The 27,897-nt window shown below is 46.0% G+C and overlaps 1 pseudogene; it reads right to left on the reverse strand.

Annotated features, from left to right (window-relative positions):
- Positions 1 to 27,370, reverse strand: LOC114265090 (F-box protein At5g07670 pseudogene; annotated as a pseudogene).
- Positions 27,371 to 27,897: the final 527 nt, after the last annotated feature.

Below are 27,897 nucleotides of genomic sequence, written 5' to 3' on the forward strand. Positions count from 1 at the left end.
CTAACTCTTCCCCGAATTTTGACTTCTGTTCAGGTTGGCTTCTGCAAGGAGGGCTTTATCTAATACTCCAGCATACGTCGGCATGTCGAGTAAATTAACCTGATCTTGTATCGGCCCTCGAAGTCCACTCTCAAACTTCCTAGCTTTCATGTATTCGTTGCCGACCATGCGAGGTGCATACCTTGCCAACTCAGTGAACGCACGATCATACTCTGCCACTGTTTTGCCACCCTGTGTCAACATCTGGAATTTTGTAGTCTTGCGATCTCGGACACTGAGTGGAAAGTGCTTGTCATAGAACAGCTCCAGAAATCTGGCCCAAGTCAAGTCTGGGTTGCCTTCTCGAATCATCATCCACCATCTACGGGCATCGTCTTCCAATGTAAATGCTGCTAGTGACACCTTCTGAGCGTCGGTGCTGGGAAAAACCTCGAACAACTTCTCCATCTCAAGAATCCATGCTTCAGCCTTCATCGGTTCTATACCTCCATGGAACTTTGGCGGTTTCATCTTCTTAAATTCTCTGATCAAGGTCATTGTGTCATCTCCATACAAAGCTGTCTGCGGAGGCACTTGTGGTACTGGTGGTGGTGGAACTGCATGTCGGCCATCTGTTTGCTCGGCCTGGGTGGAGGTAATACCGGTGTTCTGCTGCCTTCACAAGACAAGCCTCCGGCAAACCATTCAGGAATAGCAGATGGCAAACACGGTGTCCTAGGCGCACCAATGCACATGCAATGCAACGAAACACACAAGTGTAGTCAAAACAAGATATCATGAGTTCGGGTCAAGTTCTCTAAATCCCCAGCGGAGTCGCCAGAAACTGTAGACGTCCCCGAATGCCCCGGGAGGATGGGTCCCGTTCTGTTCATTTGGGCTCACTACAAGTTCAGACTCTCAAATTGTCATGGTTCTTAATCTGAACCAAAGAGTCCAAATCCGGCAAATCGTTTTGAGAAAACAGATTTTGAAAGAAGTGCCAAACATGGACTGCTTTGCTAGATACAGAGTCGCCACCTAAATGTTTTATTTTGGGGAGATTTAGGAAACCCTGACTCGTTGCCTAAGGCCACGTGTCCGTCATCACCAAAGTTGCCTCGGCTCGGGAACTTGGGTACGATTGGGGAAGGTCACTTCGTGAGCAACCCCGCTCGCCCGATCAAAGATCGACCTCTACTAACCATGATATCTAGTTTTGAAAACTTTATGCGTTCTTATTCCGGTTATTAGCCTAGATTTACTATGTGATGCGAACAGCATACAAGTATAGACTGGATCGCCTGAATTGGAACAAAACATTTCATGTTTGTTTATTTGAAAATGGTTTGATGGTGCTACCCGCAAGTAGGCTAAGATGTGGATTTGCCACCCTCAGGTGGGCTTAGAAAACATGATTTTGCCACTATCTAGTGGGCTTAAAACTCACAATTGATGAATTGTTCCAATCCAAATAACCCAACCTTCACCCACAGGCATTCAGGCAGTTATATCACATAAGCATATAGCCTCATGGTAAGCATGCTATTCATGGCAGTCACTCACACGCATGCAAGGATGCTAAAGCATAAAACTTACCGAGTACTCCAAGCCAAAACAGAAGCTAATTAGAAATCCATGCATGATCCTACTTATACAGAAATGCCTAATGCAACACATGCAAGAGTGCAACTATAGCAGGCTCGGCTATTCTAAACATGACATATGAAATGCTACAGCTAACATGTATTCAATTTGGAATTGAGATACAAATGCAGTTAGTGTGATGCGCCGAGCCCGGTGCATGCAAGACAGATGAATGAATGCAAACATGCTATCATACTGTATGCTAATTGAAACATGCCCTAATCTAACCATCATAAGCGGGTAAATAAAAGGGAGAAAGACGTGGGGTTGGAAGACATACATCACACACACGCACATTTATTACAACATTGCCCTCGCGCAGAGGGTCCGAATAAATAATATACAGTCCCAAATGAATAATTACAGTCCAAATATGTACAAAACCCTAATTAATTAACAAATTAAATTAGGAAAGCAATAAATTAGCATGCAAGCCAGGGACTGCCTCAAATCTGCTCCAGATGATGAATGATGCATGCTCCGGTTGCCTTTGTCGGAGAATCCCTTGCGATGCCCCGGTTTGCCTCTGTTTGCAATTGTTCTTGGAATGCGTGCCAAGCTCCGGAAGGCTGCTGATTTCTGATTTGCTGCAACAGAGGCAACAAAGGGGCATGGTAAAGTATTTTCACATATGTATGCATGACTACTCTTCAGGGAGTGTAGTCCTCGATCCTCGTGCCACCAATCACGTATCTCAATGCATGATGGCCGAGGAGTCGATTTGTATGACTCAATATGAAATGAATGCACATATGGACACAACAAGGCCTAAACTCCATCATGGGTAATCCGGAATGTCAGCGACAGGGAATTGAGACACGTTCCGTCACTCGAAGTATGAAACGTCCCTCGTTTCCCGTGCTCGGGCTAACTCCTATCCCAAGCACAATGCAACACGCATGACATGCATGAATGCAACTAATATACAACCTAGCATGCACAATGCTATGAGATGGCATACACAATGCACGATGTAACAAGGCATACACAATGCTCTAACATACAACCCAGCATACGCAATGCTATGAAATGAAATGGCATACACAATGCGCAATGGACTTACACCAACATGAGTGGACCTCAGCCACACTCACATCAGTAGCCATGAGATGAAAAATGAGACTCTCGAAATACATGTACGCATGCACGCAAACCGAGGACTGAACCTAAGGCAACAAATGCCACTCTACCAAAGCATGGCAAGGCATGGAATATGGTATGCAAACATGAAATTTTCAGCGCTGAAATATGATACAAAACAGCCCCGAAACATGGAAACATGGCACCCGATACATGGAATGAACCCCGAAATTCGAATTAGGCACATGGAATGACTTACAGCTATACAAAGCATGCATTATTTGATCATGAAGCATGAAGAAAGATGCAAGACAGTCCCAAAAAATGCATATTTTCAGTTTATAACAATCCTCGAAAATGAACACAAATAGGGCTAATCTATCATGCAAAAATGGCCCTAAAAGAGAGATTAAACACAAAGGGACAGCAGCTGGCCCCAAATGGAAAAGATCCCTTCAACAAAGTTTGAGAGAGGCTCAAAACAAGGCACTTTATAGTTTACATCAAGCCACGAAAATAATCAAAAATAAGGCCAAACTATCATGCAAGAAAAGGGCCTAAAAGAGGGTTAAAGAGACAAGTGGTAGCTTCTATTCTCAAACCTAGGAGAGCCCTTCAACAATGTTGAATAGGGGCTCAAAACAAGATATTTCACAGTTTATGGAAAAGTCCAAAACACCTCGCAAATAAGCCTAAAATACTATGCAAAAATTGGCCTAAAAGAGAGATAAAGAGGCAAGTGGTAGCAAGAGGCCTCAAACAGAGGAGAGCCCTTCAACAATGTTGAAGAGGGGCTTAAAAAAAGTTATTTTACAGTTTATGACCAAGTCCAAAACAACTCACAAATAAGCCTAAAATACTATGCAAAAATTGGCCTAAAAGAGAGATAAAGAGGCAAGTGGTAGTAGGAGACCTCAAACAGCAGGAGGTCCTTGATCAAACATGAAAAGGGGCTCAAAATATGACTATTTACAGTTTGGTTCAGAGCCCAAAAAAGCGTGCAAGTATGGCTTAGATAGAAAGAAAAACAAGGCAAGAAAGAGGGAAAATGGGACTCACCCTTGTAGAACCACGCTTCAACAACTTTTGGGCCACGTTTGGGAGCTCTTCACCTCTGGAAAGCAGCCTCAAGTTTCTGGAATGAGGGATGGAGGCCCTGTGCTATGAGATGTAGGGTAAATGGTGTAGGACTTAAGGGGTTTTGGTGCTTGGAGTAGAGAGAGAGAGAGAGATTGAATGCAAGAGCTCAAAACCAATTTTTGTAACCCTCAAACGAGAAGCTGAGGGGCTGGTTTTATAGAGGAGAGGAGTGGAGAAAAGGGGGGAAAATCAAATTCAAATTTCCCCCCCAAAAGACCCCTTCTCGGATACAGGATCTGAGGGGAAACAGAGGGTGCAGCTGTAAGGAACCAGGTGAGAGGGTCATGGCCGGCCAGGTTCAGAAGGTTCAGGGGGCCGGCCGGCCACCTCCCATGGCCGGCCGACCAAGGGTCAAAAGGGTCAATGACAATTGTTGGTCGGCCACCTCAAAAAGGTGGCCTCCCATGTGTGCACAACACAACTATGTGGTTGAAACCCGAAGAATGTGAACCAGAGGAGAGAAAAACCCATTTTTTAGAGGGGTTCAAAAGGGTCAGGCACAATTACTGGTCGGCCACCAAATATTGGTGGCCTCCCAAGTGTGTACAACACAAATATGGGGTTTAGGGTTCAAGAAAGTGGCCCTGGGGTGGTCAACATTGGCTTTCAAGTGAGGAAAACGGGCGTCAAAGAGCGATGAAGAAACAAAGCTAACTTTTCAGAACAATTGCTGGCCTCCCACCCTCCTACAAGCTTCCTAACTATGAAAATAAGGTCTCCACCAAAAATGAACCAAAATGGATGCAAGACGGAGGTTCGGGGGACCGAAACGCGCGGCCCGTAACCCTGAAAATGGGCTGTTAAGCACCGGAGGTGGCATTCGACCACGAAGTTGGTCTCTCAGGCCACAGTGTTCCTCAAAAGGGAGGAAATAAGGTGTATACCAAAAATCAGAGCAAACGGAGGTGGTTAGGTGGTCCCGAACTGAGGCACACGGCCGTCGGCTCCGAAAAACCAGAAACCGGGCTCCAAACGGGAAAAATGGCCTATGACCACGAAACGTAGCCTACGGCCACTGAGAGATGATCTACGAGACCTCTCCCTCCCTTCGGGAAGAGAAAACAGAGAAAACAGAGCCTGGTTCGCAAACCGAGGTAAGGCACGAAAGAGTCCGGAAGTCCAGAGGCAAGGCTTGCAACCAGGACTTTGAAACTTCTGGACGAGCACAATATGCAATATCACCGAGCGCTCAATCAGTGACGTCTGAGTCTTAAGGTCGGTCAAAAATGGAGTGTCTACAGTTGCCCCTCTTTGACAGAACTCGGAAGTCATAAGTGACGGGAGTGAATGTCAATGCCCAGAGATGACCCATTTTTGACAAGGCCGAAGACTTAGACAAACAGGCAAGACAAACAAAGATGCGCCCGCAGGCAGGGGTAAAATGCAACCGACAATGCAAGAAACCGAAGGTATCTCAATGATCATGCAAATGCAGCAAGCTGTAATGAAGCACATATTCACAATAGATGTAACAGTTTTAAGCAAGAATGCAAAGCAACAACTACATTTCATGCAGTTAAGAATGCGGAGAATTATTCAATTCTCGCCACATCTCACACGGAGAAGATACAATACCTGCGCGGTTCATTTGGTCGCACCAGCCTCAAATGAACCGTACATACAATATCGTGCCTGCAAAAGAAAGAAACTCGACAAGCACAACATAATCAGCAACACATGTTCAAAGCGATATTGAATGCAGACAATCGCAGCGTCGATAGAAAGGTGCATCGCAATGCGAGGAGTAACGCGCGGGACAACGTGGGTTAAGCACGAGGATTTGACAACACCTGTGAAACGTGCACAATAGTATGAGTGGTGTGCATGAGAATGCAAGTGACGTGCATAACAATGCAGAATAAATGTGAATTCGTAAAACGACGAGCAAAGAAATGCGAGTTTTCGATGAGGGTGACTCAATTGCGACCTCCGGGTTACCTCCCGGAGGGGTCGCAACATGTTCGAAAAGGATACATCTCACTTTTGATGAGTAACGATGAAAAACGCATCAAAAGTTGGAGTTGAAGTTCCGGTAGAGCGATTTCGCGACGGAAAGTGCACTTCTCTTGTACTTTTTCAGGTCCCGGGGACTCCAATCCTTCCCAAAATTTGCAGAGAGCTTGGTGGGCACTTGGGGAACACCACCGACCAGGTCTCGTCCCAGGGAGAGGCCACCGACCAACATTTTGCAAAGGGGGTGGTCGGCCTGCCACAAAAGGTGGTCGGCCGACCCCCTAGCCCAAATCTGGGGCAGTTCGGTCATTTTGCTCTCATTTCTTTAAATACACTCGAGCAAAGCCTCATTCCTCACAACTCCAGCTCCGAAAACACCTTCTCTACCTTCCTAGACCATTTTCCTCTTCAGATCTGAGCTCTATACGCGTTTTCCAACGCCCCACGCAAGTTGTTTTTGCGAAATCTTTCAGTTTTCATCACTTTGGGCCGATTAAATTTTGATTTCGGTGCTTCTTTTCTCATTTTCACCACTTGAGGTAAGTTTGTCTCAACATTTGGAAGATTTCCTTGGGGGTTGACTTTTGTTGACTTTTTCATTTCCCGAGAGTTGACTTTTGTTGACTTTTTTCCAATTTTGGCTCATTTTGCTCATTTTTGCTCCTTTTGCAGATTTTCTGAAATGGCCGGTCATTTTCCTCACGGTGGAGGTCCTCCGGGTGCCGGGGATGATCCCGATATTATGGCTCTGCCTCCGAGGGTTCGACCTTTCATACCCGAGAGGTACGCCCCTCGAGCACATATCCTTCTGCGGCTATTTTTTATCACTTCACTGATTTTGATGATCGAGCGCATAGGGATCTGCTTTTGCGAGAGCTGGAGTCTCACCTCTCTCATGAGGCACGAGAGGTATTTATTTTGCCTTTTTTGCATTTCTACAACCTATTCCGCATTTTTGTACGTTTCATGCCTCTTGCAATGCATATCTGCTCGTTTTTAGCACGTAGTTTGTTCTGACGCTTAGCCCATGATACAGTATTCTGTTTGCGTTTTGAACGCTTGAATTTCTGATCATGTAGCCCATAACCTGATGGTGAACACACAGCACACATATATGTTGACAGTTGAACACACAGCCCAAACTCTGAATTTCTGAACACGCGGCCCAAGTTGAAGGTGAACATGCAGCACACACTTGTTGAGAGTAGAACACACAGCCCAAACTCCGAATTTCTGAACACGCAGCCCAAGTTGAAGGTGAGCACACAACACACACTTGTTGAGAGTAGAACACACAGCCCAAACTCTGAATTTCTGAACACGCAGCCCAAGTTGAAGGTAAACACACAGCCCACACTTGTTGAGAGTAGAACACACAGCCCAAACTCCGAATTTCTGAACACGCAGCCCAAGTTGAAGGTGAGCACACAGCACACACTTGTTGAGAGTAGAACACACAGCCCAAACTCTGAATTTCTGAACACGCAACCTAAGTTGAAGGTGAACACACAGCCCACACTTGTTGAGAGTAGAACACACTGCCCAAACTCTGAATTTCTGAACACGCAGCCCATTGTTGAGGTGAACACACAGTCCAAACTCTGAATTTCTGAACACGCAGCCCATTGTTGAGGTGAACACATAGTACACACTTGTTGAGAGTGGAACACACAGCCCAAACTCTGAATTTCTGAACACGCGGCCCATTGTTGAGGTGAACACACAGCACACACTTATTGAGAGTAGAACACACAGCCCAAACACTTGAATTCTGATTTGATTTTTCATAGAGCTTATACATTTCATTTGCACGTAGCTTGTATATCTCATTTGTACGCAGCTTGTTTATTTCATTCTGAAACTGAATATATGTATTCACCGTGAATGCAGGTGTCCTCCCGTGTTACACGGGGATATGGCTCTATTGTTACGAGAGATTGGTACGCGGAGCTCGCAGAGGCCGTCCGCGATTGGGTTGATCTAGCAGGATTCGGGCCCTTTTGTGCCGGGATATCTCGTTATCCAGCTAGCAGGACGTTGATGGGCGCCATGGTGGAGAGGTGGTGGGACACCACCAACTCTTTTCATTTCTCATCTGCCGGGGATATGACCATGACCCCATTTGACTTTGCCGTATTGACCGGCCTTGACGCGGGAGGCTGGGCGATCCCATATGACGAGGATATGGGCCAGTGGGAGGCCGCTTGGATCTACTTACTGGGAGCTCGTCCACCGGTCGACCGATCCTCAGGCCGAGTCTGGTACACTTGGTTTTCTTCACATTTTAGGCATGCTGAGCCCGAGACTCTGGAAGAGATTACACAGTACGCCCGCGGGTTTCTGATGCTTCTCTTCGGGACCACTCTGTTCTCCGACAGGGGGAACACCGTTAGGCTATATCTACTGGGTGCCCTGGCAGACCTCACACAGGTTAGTCGGTATGATTGGGGTGGTGCCAGCTTGGCTACCCTTTACTGCTATATGAGCGCGACCTCCCGCGGACGGGGGAACATAGTTGGCGGCTACTGGAGAGCCTAGGAGGTACCTTCTGCCCTCTTGATTTACATTTCTACTTTTCAATGTATGTATATTGCACACACAGCACACTTTATACTCTGTCCTGACATCCTGCACTCAGCATTCTGTATTCTGATGGCTTCTGCCCCGTTTTCCGCAGTTATGGGTTTTCGCATATTTTCCCGTACTAGCGCCAGAGCTGGAGGTGGAGGCGCCTCTTATGACCCCTTACTCGCTTGTTTTCGAGGGCCAGTACCGGCCGCGACCTCGGGAGACTTTTCTCTACCTACGGCAGTACTTCGACACGGTGCGGCTGTCAAGGGTAATCCAAAACTCCCAATTCCCAATGTTTTCATCTTTGGTTTATTTCGTGCATCTACGATTTCTGATCAGCCTATGCATTGGTTACCCACAGACTACCTAGCAGCCTTGGTTGCCTTTGGGTGGGGACCTTCGATTTCAGTTTGCCGGAGGATGGGGCTCTTCCCGGTATAGGATTTTGTTCGAGTGGCTAATTGGTAAGGCTTGGTTCCTGGGGGAACGCTTCCTTCGTCAGACTATGGGCTTTCCTGAGCCGAGTGTTCCCTCAGCACCTCCGGACGATATGCAGCTCGCTAATAGGCTTACTTCCCAGGGTGTCATTGACGCTAGGCTGGGCACTGATGCACTGCTGCATATAGAGGACGGGGAGTACGCGACCTACCGTCACACCTACTTGATGCCTCCGTTGACAGGTGTCCGTACTCCCTCGAGGAGGTTTACTGACATGCCGTTTTTGAGTCGAGCTCGGGCTGCAGGCGCCCCTTCTACTAGCAGGGCTGGCACACCAAGAAGAGGGGTTGGACTGGTCCCCCCGATTCCTCCGACTCATCATCATGCTGGATGGCCAGACATGCCGACCGAGTTGACAGGATGGCGATACGGGACCTCCTACCCGATTCCGATAGAGCCTCCCATGCCTGATCATCGATATGTCATTGATCCCGACTCACCGCCGGTATGCCCTACTGTTTTTCATCTATCATTCAAATACTTAGACACTCATTTATTTATTGATGATTTGAGCTTGTATCTGCAGCCACCCAGAGAGTACATGGAAGGGGTGATCGGATTGGTGGCCTCACTCGAGGGCATGGTCTTGCGGAGAGAGGCACAGTTGTCCATCATGGGTTTTCAGGTACTCTTTAGTTTTCTCACATTTATCGTACTTCTGACGACATGTTGACCTTGAACATTTTATTGCTTTGATTAATTGTATGTGTAGAGCACATCTGATACACCACATTCATATACTGTATCTGCATGCACCCTCATTTCATGTAGTTTGCTTGCATCTGTATTTGATACACACATTTTGAGCTGATGTATTCAAATTGCACTTTTTATTTTCAGATGCCTCCAGCATATCCGCCACAGACCAGGCCATCTCGACCTTCTCGGGGAGCCGGGCCATCTCAGTATTCTTGCAGGGCCGGGAGAGGGGAGTCGTCCCACAGACGCAGGGCACACATCGTAGAAGAGGAGCCCGATGAGGACGAGGACGAGGAGGAGGCTACAGATCGTCAGTCAGAGACCTCTGCTGACAGAGAGGAGGGTTCCGACCCTGGTTCCAGGAGTGGAGAGGAGGCTGAGGAGGATCCTAAGGATGACAGTTCCGACTCAGATGGTGCCGGTGGTGCAGAGCCTGTTCCGTAGAAGAGGACGAAGAGGGCCTCTTATTCCTGCTCTTGAGAGCATTGGTGCAGCCGTTTCCTGCTTTATTTATCTTTTTTACTAGTAGTTGTAGCACATTGTACATTATTAGGTAGTTTTATTTTCTGTAAAACTTGTTCCTTTGCTGTAGAATGTTGTAACAAAGGAAACATGATGGAATGAAACAGTTTTTTTGAAAAAGTGTTGTACTTTATGTTCTCAGCATCGCATCGCATCATTTTGCAAGTAAAGAGATTGAACGGTAAATGTGCATTGTGTATGTGCCAAGTCAGGTAGCGAACCGACACGACAAACTAAACAACCTAATCTTACTGAGAAACAACGAAAAACCTCAGCAAGTTTACAACTCGATAAGCAAAACACAACAAAATTGATAAACAAAGAGTAACAACTCAAATGCTCAAGACTCGGCGACTCGATTAAACAAGACTCGGTAAATGAAACAGCTCGACCAACAAAACAACAACTCGATAAGCAAAACAACAACACGATAAGCAAGATTTAACAACAACTCTATAAACAAAGTGTATTTCGGATGATTTGGGCGACGGAACGCATCCGAAACAGAGAGAAATTGAGGCTTTTGACACTCCTGATGCATGGAAATGCTAGGAACTTTCTTCTGGAGAGTAAAACAGGGCCAAATACGCAGATTGCAGCATGGCCGGCCACTTTGGGGAGCTGGTCGACCAACTTTTTGCATTTGAGGGAGGGAAAGGTGGCCGGCCTGCTAGAAAAGGTGGCCGGCCGGCCACTTAGCCCAGCCACCACCAAATTTTCGACACGTGTCCCCCCGAACAGTGCCTTATCCTCTTTGAAAGTCCTAGCTCCATGGCTCATTCATTTCATCTCAGTTTTGCACCAAAATGGAAGCGTTTCTCGTCGAAAATCTCACAGCTTGGATTGCTTCTTTAGACGGCTCGGAAAAGTTGAACTTCCGGGGCTTTGGCTTGAATGCACTATTCGCACTGAGCCGTACTCCGGTACACCTTCCCTTCCTTCATGCCGCATCAAGGTTTTGGAACCCGGTAACACATGTCTTTAGCTTTGGCGGGCAAGAGGTATGTCCAACTTTCGAAGATTTTTAAGCTTTGATGGAATCCAAAAGTTGTGAAGAGATCTTGCCTTAGTTTCGCTTTGGTCACGCCCAAGCTTTAGGGTGGATGTGTGGACTCACCACGCATGACGCTCGGTCTCTGACCTGTAATGGGGAACTGGACATCCTCGGATTGATTTATTGCTTTTCTGACGCCGGTGACCGTGGCGACCATCATTGGCAAGGTTTCTGACAACATGCCCTTTGTTTGTGTATGCTATCTCACTTTCTGCTTGCGTCGGGCTTTGGCGGATCTAGCATTTGCCTGATTGAAGTTGCTCAAGGTTTGAAGGATGGAAAGAGTTGTATTGCGATGACACTGGCTAAGACGCTGATGGGCTTAGATGTTTTCCATCGCCGGGAGACGACCAGATTTGCGGGGAGTCCACTACTGCTGCAGGTAATGTTTCCCACCCAATCTTATATATGTAATACTCACATCCCTCGGTCCTCAGGCTCGGTTTTTCTCACAAAACCCTTGTCTTACTTTTCTCTCATCGTACATCTCTCTATTCTTTATTCTCTCATTTTTCATCCCTCCCCAGGTATGGTTGATGGATAAATTGCAAGTTGTGGACTCTGGCCCAGCCTACTCAGCTCGCAGCTACTTCTTTCGACAATGCCTAGTTGATGCTCTTGATGAGGGATGGTGGTTCAACTGGATGTGCAATTTGTCTGCAGATCGCATCGCCTGGTGCTGCCCTTGGCTCAATCTCCCGGCAATGAGCTATAGTATGTTCTGGCAGACCGGGATCCAGTTGGTTGGTCTGACTCACTGTGTATTCTACTTTTCGTTCCAGTTCCAACGCCAGTTTGGTCATGATCAGACTTGCCCACCAGAGGGGATAGAGTATCCGGCTGCCTTCCCAGTTCGAGGTGCACAACTTGCCCGATATGCCACAGCATGGAGGACGAGAGAACTCCTGGCCCCCACTCCCACTTTCAGTTATACTTTGTCTGACGAGTGCTTGGATTGGCTCAATGAAAATGCACAGATTGGGCCCAGCTCGGTATCAGAAGCTTCGACCAGCTCTGGGAGGGGGCGCAGGGACACCTGACTTGACTATGCCCGGATTTATTACTTTATTATACTTTCAAGTTTTCTTTATGAATGTAATAAAAAGCAACTTTGATTGTATGCAAGAGCAGGAGAACTCTGTATTGAATTCAATGAAATTGGAGGTTGTGGTACTTAAAATTTTCCGCTTTGGTCCAAAAATGGTCTTAGTTGTAGAAAGATTAATTTGAACAAAGTTAACTTTTATTAAAACTTTTCAAAACCATTTTCGATATGGATTAGAACTGGACACGCCTGAGATCTGTCACTGAGATGCACAACCCCGGATCTCTACAACTGGAAAGTTGCCCCTAGTCTGAAGAGTACCGTGGCACTGCATGGCAACGGAAAGTTGCCCCTAGTCTGAATAGCACTGCACCAGAGATTCCAATGGAAGCCCTTAAATGCTGATAGACAAAGATGACTGAGATGATCAAATGGACAAAGTTGATCGGGGAAAAGTTTATGGCTGAACTTCAGGATGAAGTTGCCTACGTATCCCAAAAATGGGAATCAAGCCTTACTTAGTTCAGGCTTAGGTTCACTCGAGTATTTTCACTCTCCTTTTACGCTCTAACTTTTGCCAAGGCCGCCCTTTGTGGGTTTTCAACCTTACGAGCTCAGTTTTTATGTTTTCCAATTTTTTTATGCTCTAACTTTTGCCTAGGTCGCCCTTTCGGGTTTTTGGCCTAGCGAGCCTCTCAGGGATAATATTTCTTCAACTTGTCCATGTTGATCAGTTGTGAAAATTCTAGGCCATCTAGGTCCATCAGAACCACAGCTCCACCAGACCAGATAGACTTGATGATTTAGGGACCAGTCCAATTGGGTCTGAACTTGCCCCTTGGGTCGTGGATGGGAGCTCGGTTGTCCTTGAGTACCAAATCTCCTTCCTTTAGATTCCTGGACTTAACTTTCTTGTTGAAAGCCCGGGCAATTCTGCGCTGATAACCTTGAACATGGTACAGTGCTTTCAGTCTTCTCTCATCAAAGAGCATGAGTTCCTCAAACCTGCTCTGCTGCCAATCTGCTTCGGCTATTTGACACTCAGCCAACACTCGCAATGACGGAACCTCAATCTCGATAGGTAGAACGGCCTCCATCCCATAAACCAATGAATACGGAGTCGCTCCGGTAGAAGTTCTAATTAAAGTCCTGTAGCCCCACAGAGCAAATGGCAGCTTATCTGGCCAATCCCGGTAGGTTTTCACCATCTTCTACAGTATGTGTTTGATATTCTTGTTGGCGGCCTCGACCGCTCCGTTGGTTTGCGGCCGGTATGTGGCTGACTTATGGAAAGCCACGTTGTATTTTTCTAACAAGTCAATCACTTCCTTCTTAAAGTGGGAACCATTATCTAAAATGACCTCGTTTGGGACCCCGTAGCGGCAAATGATGTTGTTTCTGATAAATTTTGCAACGTGCATGCCTTTAACACCGCATACGATTGGGCCTCGACCCACTTCGTGAAATAATCTATCGCGACCAGGATGAACTCCTGCCCATTCGACCCCTTCGGAGTGACAGCCCCGATCACATCGATTCCCCAAACTGAAAATGGCCATGGCGAAGTCATGTTGTACAGCTTCGACGGCGGGATATTCATGCGATTTGCATGGATCTGACATTTGTGGCATCGCCGGAAAAAACCGATACAATCCTCCTCCATGGTGAACCAGTAGAAACCCTGTCTGAGGATCTTTCGTGCTAGCATTACTCCGTTCATATGCGCACCGCATTCTCCTCCATGGATGGCCTCCATCAGGCGCTTCGATTTCTCGGCTTCAACACACAGCTTATGCATTCCCAGATGACCTCTCTTATACAGCTTACCCCCACAGATGATGAACTGAACGGCCATTCTTCTAATTTCCCTTTTATCCTTGGCATTTACCCCTGGCGGATATGCTTCATTTTCCAAGAAATTCCAAATGTCATAATACCAGGGGTTTTCGTCCTGAACCTCATCTATAGCAGCAATCGACTCATAGGCTGGCGCAAATTTATGGTCAATGATGACTGGACGCATCCGGACTCCAAATGGGATGTCTATCATGGAAGATAGAGTTGCTAAAGAATCTACGAACCTGTTGTTCTCTCTTGGAAGATGAGCAAAGTTTAGCTTTTCAAACCGAGGAATTAACAAGTCCAAGGTCTGGTGATACATCATCATCTTTTCTTCTTTGACTTTCCAGTCTCCTTTTGCTTGAGACACAACAAGGTTTGAATCCCCGATGACGTCCAACCGTCTTGCTCTTAGTTCCAGGGCTGCTTCTAGACCGGCAATGCATGCCTCATATTCTGCTTCGTTGTTCGAGACCTTGAACCGGAGTTTGAAGGCTAGAGGGATACGGGAATTGTCGGGTGCTATCAACAACACTCATATCCCATACCCGTACTGATTTGACGCTCCATCAAAGTACATCGTCCAATACTCGTCGTCGATGTGCAAAATGGCTTCATTTGGGAATAAGTATTCAACTGCTTCATCTCCTTCCACTGGATGATCAGCTAAGAACTCTACCACTGCTCTTCCCTTGACTGACTTGCGTGTCACTTATTTCAGGTCAAATTCGGAGAGCAACAGCAACCAACGAGCTAGCCTACCCGTAAGTGCCGGTTTCTCGAAAAGATATTTGATGGGATCGAGTCGTGAAACCAACATTACGGAGTGAGCTAACAGGTAGTGCTGCAGCTTCCTGGTAGCCCATACCAAAGCTAAGCAAGCGTTCTCTAATGGTGTATAGCGAGTCTCATGCTCTAGCATCTTCTTGCTCAGATAGTAGATGGCTCTCTCCACCTTGTCCTCAGACTCTTGTGTGAGCATACAGCCCATTGTGGTCTCGGTCACTGAAAGGTACAATATCAACGGTCTCCCCGGCTCTGGCGGTGACAACACGGGTGGGTTCTGTAAATATTCCTTGATATGTTCAAAAGAAGCTTGGCATCGGCCGTCCCATTGGAATTTTTTGCCTTTCTTCAGGAGACCAAAAAGTGGTTCACAAGTCAAGGTTAATTTTGAGATAAACCGTCTTATGAATTGCACTTTACCCAGAAAGCCTCGCACCTCCTTTTCAGTCCTTGGTGGTGGCATTTCTAAGATGGCCTTGATCTTTGAAGGGTCGACCTCAATGCCCCTTTGTGTAATCAGAAATCCCAACATTTTTTCTGCTGTAACACCGAACGTACACTTCTGAGGATTTAGCCGCAACCAAAATTCTCTGATCCTTTGAAAGAACTTTTGCAAGGCAGTGTAGTGGCCCTCTCTTTCTTTGGACTTGACAATCATGTCGTCCACGTACACCTCAACCTCTATGTAGATCATATCATGCAATATTGTAGTCGCGACTCGTTGATATGTAGTCCCAACATTCTTCAACCCAAACGACATCACTCTGTAGCAGTAAGTTCCCCACGGGGTGCTGAAAGCAGTCTTCTCCCAGTCTATTGGTGCCATCACTATCTGATTGTAACCTGAGAAGCCATCCATGAGCGAAAGCAAAGCATGCCCCGCTGTGAAATCCACCAACTCGTCAATATGTGGCAAGGGAAAGTCGTCCTTCAGACTAGCTCTGTTCAAATCCCTGAAATCTACGCACACTCGGATCCTGCCATCCTTCTTCGGCACTAGGACGATGTTGGCCAACCAAGTCGGGTATTCGGATACCAGCAGGAAGCCTGTGTCGATTTGCTTGGTGACCTCTTCCTTAATCTTGAGAGCCTAGTCGGGGCGGATCCTCCTGAGTTTCTGCTTAACAGGTCGGGCCTCGAGGTCAAGAGGGATCCGGTGCTGTACAATCTCAGGATCGATTCCAGGCATGTCTTCGTAGGACCATGCGAAAACATCTTTGAAATATTTTAATAAAGCGACTAAGCGCTCGCGTTCCTCTGAAGACAACGTGGACCCGATCTGGACCAGCCACGGGTCCTCCTCAGTACCAATATTTACTGTAGTGATTTCATCAACCAGGGGTTTAACAAATCTTTCCTGCTCTTGTTCAATTAAGCGTTGCAAAACCGGAGGAACTTCGTCCTCGTCGTTTTCATCAAAATTTTGAAAGTCTGAGTTAATGCAATAAATCAAGGGCACAAAAAAGTACTCAGAAACCACAGCTACTTGATTCTCATTAAGCACATCCAAATTGTCCGATTCTTCGGTTACAATAGACTCAAAAGAGAAAGAAAAAGACGACATGGACAAGACTGTGGCATCCGGGTTATCATCCCAAGGATTACCAGACTCAGACTCAGTCGAGCTGGAACCTGATTCCGATTCACAAGACTCGGTGGAATCAGATTCCGGCTCACTACCTGACTCGGTGCTGCTGGACAAAAATCCCTCTTCATACTACCAAATGAGAGAGGGTGCGATAGATGCATCCAAAATAGTTGCTGGCGGGCCTGCAGCCGTTTCATTCCCGATCACGCATACCGAGAAGTTATCCCCTAAGCACTCCTGGTCGATTGGAGGATCTGAAAGTAGACACGCCAGTGCTACCCCCATTTCAAGTTCGGTGTCCTCAGACTGCACTTTCTTACTCTATTCAACCTCAGCTGATGGGTCCGTCTGCTCTTTGGCAATGTCATCCCCGGATAATTGCAGGTCGAAGAAGATCTCGAAACCTGGTACGCGCTTCCTCTCAACGTTTAGCCATGGCTCTAGGAAGCCACAAAATGGAAAATCTTCCCCTTCTCGGACGAAGCGTCTGTTTAGGGTACCCTGAATGGGCCTATGCATCAGCTCAAAAGGCTTCCCGGCCTGCTTTGCTCTGGCTCTTCCAGCCATTTCCTTTCCCTTCCTTACCCAGTCCTCTTTGGTGGGCAGATATCCCAAGCCAAAGGTATGAGGGTTGTGTGGCACTTCGGCCAATGCTGCGACGCCCTTCCGGCCACTCCTTCCTAATCCCATCCCGGAGATGTGTTGTAGCTTGTTCATGAGGTATACAGATTGAGCACTGACATATACTCCCTCATTAACGGCCATGATATTCTGCACAACCCGGGCCTCAGCCAGAGTAAACCTTGATAAGAACACATCCTCCAGGCCGTGCTCGATTTCCAAGACTAGTGTAGACACTTCTGGCGGTGGATGGATTGATGAATTCCCGAAAACAATGGCCACCCCCTTCCCATGAGGGTACTTCAGCATTTGATGCAAAGTGGAAGAGACTGCCTTCACTGGGTGCAACCACGGCCGCCCCAAGAGTAGATTGAAGGTTGCGGGAACGTCCAAGACATGGAATTCAATGTTGTGTTGTCCTGGACCAACTTGGGTCTAAATTTTGACAGTCCCCATCACCCCTCTGCTGGTGTGATCATAGGCTCTGATCACTTGAGTAGTCGGCACGAAGTCCGTGGGCTTCAACCCGATCGCATATGCCGTCCTTGACGGGCATACATTTATGGAGGATCCCGTGTCGATAAGAACCACTGGCACCCACTTGCCTCTACATTCCACGGAGATGTAAAGGGGTTTGTTATGATTTGTGCCCTCAGGCGACAGTTCTTTATCTGAAAAGGTTAGTGTCGGGGAACCTCCTCCCGGAAAGACCAATCCAACCAGCTGCTCTGGTGTGGTATCTATAGAGAGTTTGGCCTTGTCCATAGCAGATAGGACAGCCTGTCTGTGCACTCGTAAAGCCATAAGCAGTCCCCAGATGGAGATGTCTGATTGTATCTTCTTTAACTGTTTGAGTACAACCTCCTCTTCAAGTTTTTTCTCCTTCTGTTTCTCGGCTTCTTTATCCTTCCCAGATGCCTCTGCTGGTCCAGGTGCTGGGGCTTGAAATACCGCCCGCTTCTCGTCATATGGTCGACCTCTCCGACATACCAGGTGTCGTCTGGCTGATGGTTTCCCCAATCTTCATCTGTGTGGGCAAGACATAAATCATCGTCCTCCACCACATTCCATCGGTCGCCGACAGACACCTGTCTGGTTCTGGTATGATCGTACTCGCAGTACTTTCAGCCCACATGCCCGCAGCATCTTCTGTTTTTGTGCACACAGCACTTTCGGTCCCCTCATGGACTTTGGCTTTCCAGATTCTCTCAGAATCCCAAATCTTTTCTTGTTCTACCTGCGTTAGCGCAGTTTGTTGTTCAGCTTTCCCTGCATTCACAATGCTCCTGTTCTGAGCAAAATTCTTCGTACCGACGCTCTCCGGCAATGTAATCTGACTTCCGGCCCTTCCGGCCATAGCTAATATTCCTGCCCCTGCTAGGTTCTGTTCTAGTTGGGACTCTTCCACCACATCCGATTGATCATCCAGCCATCCAGTGGCCTCTACCGATTCCTCATAATCAAACCAGTTGACTGTCGTACCCCTTGATTCTTGGTCATCAAAAAACTGTAGGTTGGCAAAGTCCTCCTCCACAGCCGTCAAATTATTTTCCCCTTGCTCAAATCCATCCCCCAGGATCACACACAGCTCTTCCTTCTCTGGTAATTCTATACCCAGCCCAATCTGGCCTGTTGACAAGATGTACTCACTCGGATCATAGACTTCCCCAGCAAAACTCTCAAACTGTTCAATCCCAGACTCAACAATTCCATTCTTTTCTGAAGTCTGCCCTACCCCATCTTCGATGGTCACCACCGTCGACTCTGGTTGGGTTGTGGAGATGTCCAACATGCACAAAGAGTCGGTGCAGTCAGGAAGGAGCACCTCCGGCTTGGGTAGGTGAGATGGGGTGATATAGATACTAGGATCGTAAGATGCGACCCCAGTTTGGATAAAATTGATTCTATTGGGAGGAGGAGCTTGGTTATGCGGTGGGAGAGGATTGGTTGTGACATTGGGTTTGTCAGGAGGCGCAATCACCTGCTTGTCAATAAGATCCTGGATCTCGTGATGCAATCTAAAACAACGGTCGGTGTCGTGACCGTGTTGTTGGTGATACACGCAGTATTTTGCTGGGTCATAAGAGGGAGGGAGTGGATTTGGTAGTGGCCTCGGCTCCAGGGGCTTCAAATGCTTTTTCCTGATTAATACCCCTAGAGCTTTGGACAGGGGCATGTATAAGGGTGTGAAAGTTCTTTGGCCTCTGGGTTGGTATTTGGTGGTCTGCGTGTTGCTTCCGAATGCACCGGAGAAGGGCGTGGCTGCCATGGGTCTTGGAAGGGCAGGGGGAATGGTGGTGACCATGCTCACCTCTGAAGCTCTTGCAATTGCAGCGCCACTCGGGCCTGCATTGTTGTTACAGTTGAAAGTCCTCCTTGGTTGCTCCCTATCTTGGTCGATCAGACCCTGTTTCATTGCATCTTCAATCTGTACCCCCATCTCGTGCAGATCTGAAAAAGTAGGGAAGGGGAGTACAATCATCTGTTGCATCAATTTTGGCTGGAGATTGCGCACAATCATCCTGATCTGGTCTTTATCGGTGGGCCTTAAAGTCATCATCGAGGCCTTCGCCCTCCACCGGGTTACGAAATCCGAGAAACTCTCCTTGGGCTCCTGCCTTGTTGTTTCGAGATCACAAGTTGTAATCTCAATTTGGGTGTTGTAAGAGTATTGCGCAACAAAGGCTTCAACCATTTCATCCCAACTCCGCTTGACATCATCGTCCAACTTTGCATACCAGATAGCGGCTACAACCGACAGGATCCGGCCAAATAGTGAAAGCTTCTGGGGTCTAGTTAGGCCCATTGGCCGCAGTATATCTGAGAATAGCCGGAGGTGGACCATGGGATCCCCAGACCCGTCGAAGCGATCGATCTGCAGCATTTTAAATCTATACGGTAGCGTCACGACCATATCGGTATATCCGTCTTTGATATTCGGAATAGCCTTTACCCCTTGTGATTTTTTGAATAGCTTCTCGAGCTTGCTCAATTTCAGTGTTGTATGGTCTGCCTCGAACTCGAAGGGAGAGTCCGGTTGATTGACAGGCGTAGGTGCCGTAGATAGCTGGGGCAGAATTGGGAGCGGAGCTGGCCCTGTTGGTATGTCCGTATCTGCCTAGACATTTGGTGCCTCTTCGGGTGTTGGGATTCCCGGTGGGGGAGGAACCGGGTGTGAAGCAGATGCTCCAGCTTGTTGTTGCAGCCTGGCAATTAATTCTGCTTGCTGGGCCATGATCTCGGCATGTTGTTTGGCAAACTCATCCCGGCGAATAGTGTCCTGCTGCATGGCTCTCATGGTCTCTTGCATCTGACGCATCATTTCCTCAACTCCTGTCAGTGCCGCCATACTGCCCTGATTTGTCTGAACTACTGGCAGGTCTATTTCTATAGCGACAATCGGGATCTCAATCTGACTGTCCACTGATGGGGTAATCCACTGCTCTGGCAACCTCTGCTCGGATACACTGCGTTTTCTTGGCCTCCATCTGATAACTGGGGGTAGAGAGTGAAACACTGGCTGTCCGTCAACCAGATCCTCGGATCGATTGAGTCGGCAACCTCTTGTCCAGAATGCTTGGGGAATATCTACTTGGTCGGATGCAATTGTGCTAAAACTGCCCTAGTAAAAGATAAATAAAGAAATAAGGAAATAAACAGATAAACGGACAGCATATCAACTTAAAGTAAATGCACAACACAACCGGGCATAACAACACACGGTCGATAAACTGAATACACACTGTCCTCAATCACTGATTACTATCCCTGAATTACTGTCCCCAAAGACTGAATCTGATACTCGTAGATAACTGATTCTCAAACACTGACTGATGCCCGTAGGCCTGATGCCCCAAACTCTCAAACTGATACATGCAACCCCTGTAGAGACACACTCTGATAGCACATAACAAATAATTGAGAGCCAAAACACCCCTATGTTGGGGGAGGGTTTCCCTATCCTATTTTTGTCAGGAGCTAGGGTTTCACTATGCACGCAGCGGTTTCAAACAACCTATATTGGGTAAGCAACCTGTCCTAGTTTGGAATGGTCACTATGGATTCCGAATATGCACTAGGTCGAATGGTCGAAAAGAGTGCCCCGGTAAAACCGGGGTTTGTGTTCCCATACTGGCAGAGCCCATAACCGGTCAGCCTTATGGTCATGCCTTGACAAGACAAGCCTCCGGCAAACCGTTCAGGAATAACAGATGGCAAACACGATGTCCTAGGCGCACCAATGCACATGCAATGCAAAGAAACACACAACTGTAGTCAAAACAAGATATCATGAGTTCGGGTCAAGTTCTCTAAATCCCCAGCGGAGTCGCCAGAAACTGTAGACGTCCCCGAACGCCCCGGGAGGATGGGTCCCGTTCTGTTCATTTGGGCTCACTACAAGTTCGGACTCTCAAATTGTCACGGTTCTTAATCTGAACCAAAGAGTTCAAATCCGGCAAATCGTTTTGAGAAAACAGATTTTGAAAGAAGTGCCAAACATGGACTGCTTTGCCAGATACAGAGTCGCCACCTAAATGTTTTATTTTGGGAAAATTTAGGAAACCCTGACTCGTTGCCTAAGGCCACGTGTCCGTTATCACCAAAGTTGCCTCGGCTCGGGAACTTGGGTACGATTGGGGAAGGTCACTTCGTGAGCACCCCCGCTCGCCTGATCAAAGATCGGCCTTTACTAACCATGATATCTAGTTTTGAAAACTTTATGCGTTCTTATTCCGGTTATTAGCCTAGATTTACTATGTGATGCGCACAGCATACAAGTATAGACTGGATCGCCTGAATTGGAACAAAACATTTCATGTTTGTTTGTTTGAAAATGGTTTGATGGTGCTACCCGCAAGTAGGCTAAGACGTGGATCTGCCACCCTCGGGTGGGCTTAGAAAGCATGATTTTGCCACTATCTAGTGGGCTTAAAACTCACAATTGATGAATTGTTCCAATTCAAATAACCCAACCTTCACCCACAGGCATTCAGACAGTTATATCACATAAGCATATAGCCTCATGGTAAGCATGCTATTCATGGCAGTCACTCACACGCATGCAAGAATGCTAAAGCATAAAACTTACCGAGTACTCCAAGCCAAAACAGAAGCTAATTAGAAATCCATGCATGATCCTAATTATACAGAAATGCCTAATGCAACACATGCAAAAGTGCAACTATAGCAGGCTCGGCTATTCTAAACATGACATATGAAATGCTACAGCTAACATGTATTCAACTTGGAATTGAGATACAAATGCAGTTAGTATGATGCGCCGAGCCCGGTGCATGCAAGACAGATAAATGAATGCAAACATGCTATCATACTGTATGCTAATTAAAACATGCCCTAATCTAACCATCATATGCGGGTAAATAAAAGGGAGAAAGACGTGGGGTTGGAAGACATACATCACACACACGCACACTTATTACAACATTGCCCTCGCGCAGAGGGTCCGAATAAATAATATACAGTCCCAAATGAATAATTACAGTCCAAATATGTACAAAATCCTAATTAATTAACAAATTAAATTAGGAAAGCAATAAATTGGCATGCAAGCCAGGGACTGCCTCAAATCTGCTCCAGATGATGAATGATGCATGCTCCGGTTGCCTTTGTCGGAGAATCCCTTGCGATGCCCCGGTTTGCCTCTGTTTGTAATTGTTCTTGGAATGCGTGCCAAGCTCCAGAAGGCTGCCGATTTCTGATTTGCTGCAACAGAGAGCAACAAAGGGGCATGGCAAAGTATTTTCACAGATGTATGCATGACTACTCTTCAGGGAGTGTAGTCCTCGATCCTCGTGCCACCAATCACGCATCTCGATGCATGATGGCCGAGGAGTCGATTTGCACGACTCAATATGAAATGAATGCACATATGGACACAACAAGGCCTAAACTCCATCATGGGTAATCTGGAATGTCGACGATAGGGAATTGAGACACGTTCCGTCACTCGAAGTATGAAACGTCCCTCGTTTCTCGTGCTCGGGCTAACTCCTTTCCCAAGCACAATGCAACATGCATGACATGCATGAATGCAACTAATATATAACATAGCATGCACAATGCTATGAGATGGCATACACAATGCACGATGTAACAAGGCATACACAATGCTCTAACATACAACCCAGCATACGCAATGCTATGAAATGAAATGGCATACACAATGCGCAATGGACTTACACCAACATGAGTGGACCTCAGCCACACTCACATTAGTAGCCATGAGATGAAAAATGAGACTCTCGAAATACATGTACGCATGCACGCAAACCGAAGACCGAACCTAAGGCAACAAATGCCACTCTACCAAAGCATGGCAAGGCATGGAATATGGTATGCAAACATGCGAATTTCAGCGCTAAAATATGATACAAAATATCCCCGAAACATGGAAACATGGCACCCGATACATGGAATGAACCTCGAAATTCGAACTAGGCACATAGAATGACTTATAGCTATACAAAGCATGCATTATTTGATCATGAAGTATGAAGACAGATGCAAGACAGTCTCAAAACATGCATATTTCCAGCTTATAACAAGCCTCGAAAATGAACACAAATAGGGCTAAACTATCATGCAAAAATGGCCCTAAAAGAGAGATTAAACACAAAGGGACAGCAGCTGGCCCCAAATGGCAAAGAGCGCTTCAACAAAGTTGAAGAGAGGCTCAAAAAAAGGCACTTTACAGTTTATATTAAGCCACAAAAATAATCACAAATAAGGCCAAACTATCATGCAAGAAAAGCGCCTAAAAGAGGGGTAAAGAGACAAGTGGTAGCTGCTGTTCTCAAACAGAGGAGAGCCCTTCAACAATGTTGAATAGGGGCTTAAAAAAGATATTTTACAGTTTATGGAAAAGTCCAAAACAGCTCGCAAATAAGCCTAAAATACTATGCAAAAATTGGCCTAAAAGAGAGATAAAGAGGCAAGTGGTAGCAGAAGGCCTCAAACAGAGGAGAGCCCTTCAACAATGTTGAAGAGGGGCTCAAAAAAAGTTATTTTACAGTTTATGACCAAGTCCAAAAAAACTCACAAATAAGCCTAAAATACTATGCAAAAATTGGCCTAAAAGAGAGATAAAGAAGCAAGTGGTAGTAGGAGACCTCAAACAGCAGGAGGTCCTTGATCAAACATGAAAAGGGGCTCAAAATATGACTATTTACAGTTTGGTTCGGAGCCCAAAAAAGCTTGCAAGTATGGCTTAGATAGAAAGCAAAACAAGGCAAGAAAGAGGGAAAATGGGACTCACCCTTATAGAACCAAGCTTCAACAACTTTTGGGCCAAGTTTGGGAGCTCTTCACCTCTGGAAAGCAGCCTCAAGTTTCTAGAATGAGGGATGGAGGCCTTGTGCTATGAGGTGTAGGGTAAATGGTGTAGGACTTAAGGGGTTTTGGTGCTTGGAGTAGAGAGAGAGAGAGAGATTGAATGCAAGAGCTCAAAACCAATTTTTGTAACCCTCAAACAAGGAGCTGAGGGGCTGGTTTTATAGAGGAGAGGAGTGGAGAAAAGGGGGGAAAATCAAATTCAAATTTCCCCCTCAAAAGACCCTCCCTCGGATACAAGATCTGGGGGGAAACAGAGGGTGCAGCTGTAAGGAACCAGGTGAGAGGGTCATGGCCGGCCAGGTTCAGAAGGTTCAGGGGGCCGGCCAGCCACCTCCCATGGCCGGCCGACCAAGGGTCAAAAGGGTCAATGACAATTGTTGGTCGGCCACCTCAAAAAGGTGGCCTCCCATGTGTGCACAACACAACTATGTGGTTGAAACCCGAAGAATGTGAACCAGGAGAGAGAAAAACCCATTTTTTAGAGGGGTTCAAAAGGGTCAGGCACAATTACTAATCGGCCACCAAATATTGGTGGCCTCCCTGGTGTGTACAACACAAATATGGGGTTTAGGGTTTAAGAAAGTGGCCCTAGGGTGGTCAACATTGGCTTTCAAGTGAGGAAAACGGGCGTCGGAGAGCGATGAAGAAACAAAGCTGGCTTTTCAGAACAATTACTGGCCTCCCACCCTCCTACAAGCTTCTTAACTATGAAAATAAGGTCTCCGCCAAAAATGAACCAAAACGGATGCAAGACGGAGGTTTGGGGGACTGAAACGCGCGGCCCGGGGCCCCAAAAATGGGCTGTTAAGCACCGGAGGTGGCATTCAACCACGAAGTTGGTCTCTTGGGTCACAGTGTTCCTCAAAAGGGAGGAAATAAGGTGTATACCAAAAATCGGATCAAACGGAGGTGGTTAGGTGGTCCCGAACCGAGGCACACGGCCGTCGGCTCCGAAAAATCGGAAACCGGGCTCCAAACGGGAAAAATGGCCTACGACCACGAAACGTAGCCTACGGCCACTGAGAGATGATCTACGAGACCTCTCCCTCCCTTCGGGAAGAGAAAACAGAGAAAACAGAGCCTGGTTCGCAAACCAAGGCAAGGCACGAAAGAGTCCGGAAGTCTAGAGGCAAGGCTTGTAGCCGGGACTTTGAAACTTCTGGACGAGCACAATATGCAATATCACCGAGCGCTCAATTAGTGACGTCTGAGTCTTAAGATCGGTCAAAATGGGGTGTCTACACATGCAGCCTTTTGTAATCCAACCTTTCCACATGTCTCTTTCCTGATAAAGGTGCAGACTCCATTTGGCCAGGACCTAACTCTAATAGATAAGACAACTCATCATTTAAAGATTGTTTTTTTCTCCGACCAACTTTAGATCTTTCTCCATTGGAGACACCACAGGGCTTGTTCTGGTCTGATGACGTATACACCAGTTCATCAGGCACAGGTTTGTATTTACATAGAGATATATGTTATCATTGAATGCAACACTAAAATCCTCAGAGTCAGATATAAAATCAGAACTTGAACTTTCCTGTTTAACCTGATCACTAAGATCTGGAGCATCAGGATCATAATCATCATCCTCTAAATCATCAGAAGAAGGTAGCTCCAACTTCTGCTTATTTTTTGGTGAATCTCCATTATCTTCAGAAGAATAATAGAAATCAGATTCATCAGAACTAGATTCATCTCCCTCAACTTTCTTATCCACTTCTGAACCATCAGAGTCATAATCATTATCCTCAGAATCACAAGCATTGCGTGTACTTGCCTGCAAATGAGATGGCCAATCCACATGTTTGACAAACCAATCGAAAACTTAGTGTATACTCCATTTATGAATCTATCTAACATCTTACTATCCCCTAAATGATGCTTAAATACATATATGCATTAATCACCTATGGAATTAATTTTTTTGGTTTCACCCTCACAACATAGATTTAAGCAAAAGTCTTAATTAAACAACAGTAATTCCAAGCCCAGGACTACAATTGATTATCTTACACGATTGAAACTTCAAAGTTTTCAAATTCTCACAATATGAAAGAGCTGATAACCACCCACCATCCATCCTATGATTAATCAGAGTCAATTCTTCAAGCATTTGGCAGCACTGCCTAATTGCTTTGATCCCATCATAGCTTCCCTCACATCCACTGAGCTCAAGCTTCACCAATCTCTTACACCCTTGTGCCAACATAGTCAAACCAATGTCTGAAACCAAAGACCCATAAAACCCATCAACAAATCCAATCAATTTCAATATCTGAAGATTCTGAAACGCCATGATACCGTGCAGAACCTGATCGTTACGCCGATGTAATTCTAATTCTTGCAATGTAGGACACTCCTCAACAACACTCAACAACCCAATTTCACTAGCATTGATAACCATAAGTTTTCTGAAATTTGGGTACCCACCAGCTAATGATTTCAAACCAGAATCAACTTCATCAATTGATGACATGTAATTCTCAAGAACAAACCCATTTGGGAAAACATTGGAATCAATATGAAGAGAAACAAGATTACAAGTCAACAAAATACCCGAGTTTTTAGGCGAAACTACACATCCATGAATCAAATCGACATGGATGAGATTTGGGAATCGAAGAAATAAACAACCGAAGCTGAGAAAGTTCCAATCTAGAAGCTTCAGGGAACAAACGAGATGGCCTTGGAGATTGAACCAGCGTTTGGAAACTAGGAAATTGGATTTTGTCTGAGATTGAGGAAGTTTTGAGAGGATTTGGAGGAGAAGTTGGTCAGAAAGGAGAGAGATTGGATCTGAGAGGAGCATAGACCGAACGAAGAAAAGGGTGTTGTGAGGTTGGGGTTTGGGTTTGGAGAGAGAATGGAGTTTCATAGCAAAGACGACATTGTTGAGAGATTTGTTGTTGTTGAGCCAGAGGTCTGACCAGCTCGATGGTGTTTGTGTTTTTTTCAATGGAGGAACTGGGTTTTGTTTCTCAGGTGAAAAAGACATTGTTGTCTGTGTAGTTTTGAATCCAAAGACTAGAACTCACTGTAAATGCCACAATAGCATTGGAAAGAGCGAGAAACCCATACTCAACCATGCCTTTAGATAACCCAATAAACATATTGGCGCCCCCTAATGGACATACATAAAATACATTTATCTAGAAACAAAGTTAATTTTTTTAAAAAACAAATTTCATCAAATTAACAACAAAATTCTTTAAACAATTTTTTTTGGGATCTGTTCTAAACAGATTCATACAAACTTTAAAAAAAAAAAAAAAAAAAAAACAAATTCACCGAAAACAACAGCTACAATCAATTTCAAAAAAATTATTGGTAATCTCAAACAAATTTCAACAAATCTCAACCAAAAAACAACAATCTCAAGCAAAGATTCCAAAATCTAAAATAAATTTTAAACAAGAAATACCTATATTTCAATATGCTTACGAGTTTGGGCTTGTAATATGTGATCTACGAATAGGGCTGCGATCTGCGATGAGGGTTTGTGATCTTTGATCTCATCAACTG

Source organism: Camellia sinensis, chromosome 5, assembly GCF_055761805.1.
Source record: "Camellia sinensis isolate YWXY chromosome 5, ASM5576180v1, whole genome shotgun sequence".
NCBI classification, from domain to species: domain Eukaryota; kingdom Viridiplantae; phylum Streptophyta; class Magnoliopsida; order Ericales; family Theaceae; genus Camellia; species Camellia sinensis.